The 7,153-nt window shown below is 52.7% G+C and overlaps 1 protein-coding gene across 1 annotated transcript in view; it reads right to left on the reverse strand.

Moving 5' to 3' along the window:
• Positions 1 to 1,566, reverse strand: part of LOC102258592 (sodium-dependent phosphate transport protein 3) — a 12,486-nt gene extending 10,920 nt beyond the window's left edge. The window contains exon 1 of the mRNA XM_005863152.2: positions 1,439 to 1,566. The gene's annotated coding sequence lies outside the window, so the exon portion shown is untranslated. The remainder of the gene's footprint in view (positions 1 to 1,438) is intronic.
• Positions 1,567 to 7,153: the final 5,587 nt, after the last annotated feature.

Consider the following 7,153-nt stretch of genomic DNA (forward strand, 5'->3'; position numbering starts at 1 on the left):
CTGCAACCAAGGTACATGCCCTTGACCGGAATCGAACCTGGGACCCTTGAGTCCGCAGGCCGACGCTCTATCCACTGAGCCAAACCGGTTAGGGCTTCCTTTTCTTTCTTTCTTTCTTTCCCTCAAATGGTGAGTGAGCAAGGGATGCCACTCGACACAAACTTCAGGGAATAAGGGGAAACGTGACTGTTTCTGGGCTCGTGCCACTGCCCCCCTTTCAGAAGACGGGTGGTTCTAAATAAAACTGGTTATCCCAGCAGGTGGTTCCTATCATGCCACTAGTTCCTGTAGCAATTTAACCCTGAAGAATAAAGTCTGTGGGCAACCCTGGAAGGGTTGTAACGAGAGCACACACCTCGGTTACAGGCTCCTCCCCGGCCCGTGCCCTGGTCGGGGCTCATGCAGGAGGCAACCAATCGATGTGTTTCTCTCTGTCTCTCCCTCTCTCTTCCACTCTCCCTAAAAGTCAATGGAAAAATGGCCTCAGGTGAGGATTAACCACAACAACAGGTGCAACTGGACCCAGCCCGGGAGATGGGCAGAAGCCCTGGCACCTCTCCTGAGTGACAGCCTGGGGCCCCGTCTTCCAGGCCAATGTGAGCCCAACTGTGCTGTCCTCCAGGTCCCTTCCCTGCGTCTCTTCCCACCCTGCATCCCCCCCCCTCCCCCCTGCCTTCCCATGGAGCAGCCAGGGTCTCTCTGGACAGCGCCCTCAGCTCCCAGAGCAGGTGCTCTCTACAAGCATCCAAGCTCTATTGCTTCCAACCTTACAACGTTGTTCCTGTTCTCTGTCCCTGGAAGATAATTTCAAATCTGCAGAGAAATCTGAAGACTCCTTCCTCCCAGGCCCCCACCCCAAACCTTGTTAGTTGGGATCCAGCGCTTTATTCCACAGCTGAAGCCCGTCCACATGCCACGGCGTCCCAGTTAGCACTCAGGGCTCCTCAGAGGAGCCGCCCTCGCCCAGTGTCCCCTGGGCCTGGTGGCCCCCAAGCCCTGCTCTAGGGTCTTGATCGAATCGATCACCTTTTTCATTTTTCTAAAATCGTTTGGATAATCCTCAATTTTTTTTTTGAGGATTATTTTTCCATTGATTTTTAGAGAGAGTGGAAGGGAGAGGGAGACAGAGAGAGACATCGATGTGAGAAAGGCACATTGATGGGTGCCTCCTGCACGCCCAGGTACATGGATGCCCTTGACTGGAATCAACCCCAGGACCCTTCTGTCCGGGGACTGACGCTCTATCCACTGAGCACACTGGCCAGGGCTCTTCAGAAAGTCTCTTCTTGATTTTGCAACCAGAAACCATCCCCGGAGGGAGGCCCTGAGGCTGCTGTTCAGGGTCTTTCTCCCACTTCCCCTCACCCACTCCCTCCCTCGGATGGGCCTCTGGTGCATGACTGATTATCACCGACCCAGAGAGAAGAGAAGCGCTTACCTTCACCATTAACCCGTCTGCTAAGCCCTCACCCAGGCGGCCGTGGAGTCACTTCTGTCCCCTCTCCCCTTCCCAACGTCCTGCCCTTTTACAAAGACAAACACCAGCCACGTGGGAGGCCCACGGCAGCAGGCGGGGAGCCTGGGTCTGGCTTTGCAGCTTAATTTTTAACTTCACGTCCACGTTCTCACTGGCAGGGGGTGCATCTCAGAAGATGGCACCATGTTTTTCTGCTTTGAACTGTGCCCAGAGCCGAAAACATCAACAAGACTTTTTCCTGAAGGGAAGGCGGCCTGGGGCTGGGCGAGGGGAGGCCAAGCCCACCTTCTAGTGTTTTCTGTGGCCTGGGGCGCGTCACGGAGCCTCTTTGAACTGATTTCTATGTCAGTAAAGAAGGGTTATCACGCTCAACTGAGGTCAATGAGCAAATCAAATGAGATACACGTGCTCATGGAAGTGGGTCGTCAAGAAGTGAGAAGTTACCCGGCCGGCCTGGCTCAGTGGCTGAGCATCGATCAAGGAACCAGGAGGTCAGGGTTCGATTCCCGGTCAGGGCACAGGCCCGGGTTGCGGGCTCCATCCCCGGTGTGGGGCGTGCAGGAGGCAGCCGGTCCATGATCCTCTCTCATCATTGATGTTTCTGTCTCTCTCTCCCTCTCCCTTCCTCTCTGAAATCAATACAAATATATTTAACATAAAACAAACAAACAGGTATCTGTAATTTATAAATATCAAGAGTGATGTAGCAGAAAAGATGAGCGAGTCTCTTAACAACTAGATCTCTCTGGCCTGGGTTAAGCAGCTGTTTCCAGTCAGAGCAGGGCAATTCCCCTCTTTTCTTCTTTATAGAATTTACTGTGCTCCAGGCACGGAGCTGGCTTCTGAGAGTAGCAATGTGTTTAATCGCTAACCTTTTACTCCACAGAGTTCAGAGTCCACGGCGTGAGGCAGGACATATAGACACTGGGGTGGGAAGTCATGGAAACAAACAATTCAGTAGGGACACTGCCAACCACAGGGGTCAGCGGAGGCCTTCCCGTAGGAGGCGGCATGAATGGGTCAGTAACGCGGGAAGGGAATGAGTCAGCAACCTGGGAAGGGCCTTGGGAAGCCGCCGGGTGTGGGAATGAGGACTGTTCAACACGCCTGGGGATTAGAGTGAAAGGCGTGAAGGGAATTTGGTGAACTGGCTGGAAACATGATAAACAGTTATTTTAAAAAATCAGTTGCTTTTTCCAAAAGTAGAAGGATTTAGTCAGGAACAGAGAGAGAAAGGAGTTTTTATCAGTCCTTAGCAAGAGTTGGGCACCTATAAAGGTGGTAAAAAAAAAATTATAAAACTGCCCTAGCTGGTTTGGCTCAGTGGATAGATCGTCGGCCTGTAGACTGAAGGGTCCCTGGTTCAACTCTAGTCAAGGGAAATGTCCAGGTTATGGGCTTGATCCCCAGTAGGGGGTGTGCAAGAGGCAGCCAATCCATGATTCTCGCTCATCATTGATGTTTCTCTCTCTCTCCCTCTCCCTTCCTCTCAGAAGTCAATAAAAAATATATTTATAAAAATAAATGTTAAAAAGTTATAAAACTAAACAAAAACATAAATAAAAAACCCAACACGTATAGCCTATACATGTGAATATACATATGTACATTTATCTATGGTGCATGTGTAGACATGTATGTATACGTATGTCTATGTACAGACACACACACATAGAAATGTGAGAGCCCGGCCCACCCTGACCCACGGGCACACTCAGCACTGGGATCAGTTTCATACGCCCTTCCTCTCTGAAGTCAATAAAAAATATATTTAAAAAATAAAAATTTTAAAAATTATAAAACTAAACGAAAAGATAACTATAAAAAGCCCAACACGTATAGCCTATACATGTAGAATTATGTGTGTGAATATACACATGTACATTTATCTATGGTGCCTGTGTAGACATGTACATATATGTGTGTATATGTACAGACACACACACACACACACACATAGACATGTGAGAGCCCGGCCCACCCTGACCCACGGGCACACTCAGCACTGGGATCAGTTTCATACGCGGATTCATTTGAGAAGCGCCGTCAGGGACGTGGAAGAAAATTGTGAGAGAGAATCACTGACCAGCTGCCTCCTGCAGGCCCCACCCTGGGGATCGAGCCCACAACCCAGGCATGTAGGTAGGTGGATGCTCAACCACTGAGACACACGGGCTGGGCCGTGCAGTCCTTTTGCTCTAAGTGCCAACCCCACTGTTACAGAATTTGCCAGGCGACTGAAGAATACACAGGAGTCCTTGGAGACACAGGAAAAACTCCTTTATTTTCAGATGTTTCCCATGTACCAGTACAGGACTCAGGGGAGACTGCTTCTCTCCAAATCCTGAGCAAGCCAATATGGGGGAAGCTCTCCCTTTATTCCCTTTGGTTTCCTTGTCCCCCAAATATGGATGGGACTTCTGGACCTTTCACGGGCTTTGCAAAAAGCCCAGTGTGTTGGGATGGGGGCCAGAAGACCTCATCCAAAGGCCTGGCCTGGCGTCAGCGCTGATATCCGCTCCGGGGGTTGTGTATGGTTCATGGTTTGTGCGTATTTAGGTAAACCGGTCTTGTCTTGAAAGACCAGATTGTGGAGAAAGGAGCAGTGACTTAATTTTAGGCTATTGAGAATGTACACTGGGTTACTGGCACAGATTCAGATTGCTCGCTCCCCCAAAATATCTTATTTTCCCCATCACTACGGTGGCCTGGAGCCTCCCATGGCTCCCGGCTCCCAGCTGGGTGCTGACTGTTGGTGATGCTGACCAGTGTCTGACCCTGCAGAGCGACGCTGAGGGGGAAAATGAGGGCGGAGGTCTCCAGCCCTTTCCGCCGCCCCCTTCAGAGCAGTGATGAAAGAATAGGGACCTAAAAAATAGCAAAAAATACAATAACATCCGCCCAAAAGCTGATGGCTCCCGATGGGGTTGGTCAGTGGCCACGGCAGGAAGAGCTGCAGTTGGGCCTGTGGGCTGTGCCCCTCGAGGACCTCAGACGCTCCTGCTGGCCCAGAACCAAGTGAGGACTTCTCCCTTTTCCTTGTGGCTGTAGAAGAAGGACTTTGACCCACCTCTCCCTGCCCTGCCAGGCCCAGCCTAGCCACCTGCAAACACTTAGGGCCATTTCCTGGTTTACTCCCCAAATCCAGCAGCACCCCGCCCCCCCACTACAGGCAGTTTCATTTCTACTTGAGTCCTGCCCAGGACTTGGGAAGTGGATGCTCCAAGCGACTCCCTCCAGCGAGTGTGTGGCGTTGGTGGTAGCCCAGGTACTGGGGAGGGTCTGGGCGGGTCTCCCAGGGAGGGTGATGACACCCGGTATGTGGATGGGAGGGGGTACGGTGGGGGGCCCAGGTGGCAGGGAGGGTCGTGTTTCAGACACCAGGGCCTCTGGACTCTGTGCCTCCAGGCCCCTGCCCTGCAGCCTTTCCCTGAGGCTGCTTTCGCTTCCACCAAAGTCCAAGCTGATCCAACCTCAGGAGATCTGGGTGCGAGGCGGGGGGAGTGGAGGCCAGGACAGGCCCCCGGGGCCCCTGGAGGGCAGGTCCTGTCCTGGGGACACAGCCCAGCCACAGAGGACCCCAGTGTGTCCCCGGGAAATCACCGCCCGGGAAGGGACTCTGAGCAGAAACTCTCTGTGGCTCCGGAGGCTGCCTGGTTACAGAGGAAGAGGGGCCCAGTGGTCTCAGGGATTCCGGGTTGTGTTCCCTCCATTGTCAGGTCCAGGAAGGTCGATCTGCAACCTGCCCGCCTCCCTCCGCTCCCAGGAGGGCAGGCCTGGCTCTCCAGGAGCTGCAGCCCCGTCCAGGGTCCCAGGGTCCCTCCTTCACTCTCTGGTTCCTGGGTCCTCCCTGGAGGACCTTGGGGTCTTGTCTTCCCATTTGCTCCCCCTCCCCTCGTCCCCCAGGGTTCCAGGGGCCTGGAACGTCTCCTGGGAGACAGTCCTGGCTGGAGGAGAGGTCACCTGACTGGGCCTCCAGAACCCGCCCCTCTCTGCCCAGCCCAGGCCTTTCCTTTATTTAAAAAAATCCTTGTATTGATTTCAGAGAGGAAGGGAGAGGGAGAGAGAGAAACACCGATGATGTTTCTCCTGCACGCCCTCCCACTGGGGTTCGAGCCTCTAAGCCAGGCATGTGCACTGACCAGGAATGGAGCCATGACCTCCTGGTCCAAAGGCTGACGCTAAACCACTGAGCCAGCCGGCCGGGCGCCTCTCAGGTGAGGGAGGCCTGCAGGGACTCACTGGGTCTCAGGTGCCGTGTTTACCTCGGGTTCATCCTGGGTGGGTTTCCCTGGAGGAGATTTTTTCTATTGTTTCTTCCAGAGAAAGGAAGGGAGGGCGGCTGGAGAGGAGGAGAGAGGGAGAGAGAGAGAGAGAGAGACCTCAGGATGGAACCCGGGACACGTCAGTGCGCAGTGGATGCTCTAACTACTGAGCCCGCTGCCCAGCCTTTGTTCTCTGTGGGGGGCCGTCGGGGGAAAGGCTGGGGGTGCGGAGGCTCAGCAGGTCCACAGTCGCTGCTTCAATGGAATCTTCCTGATCCACCCAGTTCCTTAAGTTGCAAAGAAACGGTCCTGGAACCAGTTATTCCGATTATTCCTCGTGCTCCTCAGGTGGGAGAGTCCCCCGGGCCCTCACTGGGTCCCTGGGAGCATCCCACCTCGCTCTCGCCCTCCCTGTGTCTGGGCTCCAACACCAGCTCCCCCTGATGGATGGTCTCTATTGGGGCTTCCTGCAGCCCCCGGTGGCCATGAAGCAATGGAAATGTGACCAGTCCTACCCGGTGAGGCTCAGTGGAGAGAGCCTTGGCCTGTGGACTGAAGGGTCCTGGGTTCGATTGCGGTCAAGGGCACGTACCTTGGCTGCAGGCTCCTCCTCAGGCCCAAAGCCTGGTCAGGGCTCATGCAGGTGGCAACCAATTGATGTGTTTCTCTCACATCGATGTTTCTCTCTGTCTCTCCCTCTCTCTTCCACTCTCCCTAAAAATCAATGGAAAAAATATTCTCAGGTGAGAATTAAAAAGAAAGAAAGAAAGAAAGAAAGAAAGAAAGAAAGAAAGAAAGAAAGACAGACCAATGATGAGAGAGAATCATGGATTGGCTGCCTCCTGCACACCGCAATCCGGGCATGTGCCCTTGACCAGAATCAAACCTGGGACTCTTCAGCCCGCAGGCCAAAGCTCTATCCACTGGGCAAACCGGCTAGGGCCAGCATTGTTTAAAACAGCAAATGTTTGGAAACTACTTAAGTGCCTACCAATCGAGAACTGGTTCCATAGACTCTGCTGCTGTCTGTCCCACGCAGGGAATGCTGAGTACCGGTACGAATGATTTCCAAGAAAGATCCAGGAAGTAGGTTCAATATTATTTCATTTATGGAAAAACTTCTGTATGTATTTGCTTGAATAGGCACCGGCTATCTCTAGAAGAATATACAGGAGGCTGATAACATTAGTTGCCCCCAAGAAAGGGTAAAATATGACTGGGGGAGGGGAGGGTCATTCAGAACAAGATTGGAGTCAAACTTTAATTCCTTTACATTTTTAACCGAATAGAGTCCAGTGATGGCGAACCTTTTGAGCTCGGCGTGTCAGCATTTTGAAAAACCCTAACTTAACTCTGGTGCCGTGTCATATATAGAAATTTTTTGATATTTGCAACCATAGTAAAACAAAGA

This window comes from Myotis brandtii, unplaced genomic scaffold, assembly GCF_000412655.1.
Source record: "Myotis brandtii unplaced genomic scaffold, ASM41265v1 scaffold1733, whole genome shotgun sequence".
Taxonomy (NCBI): domain Eukaryota; kingdom Metazoa; phylum Chordata; class Mammalia; order Chiroptera; family Vespertilionidae; genus Myotis; species Myotis brandtii.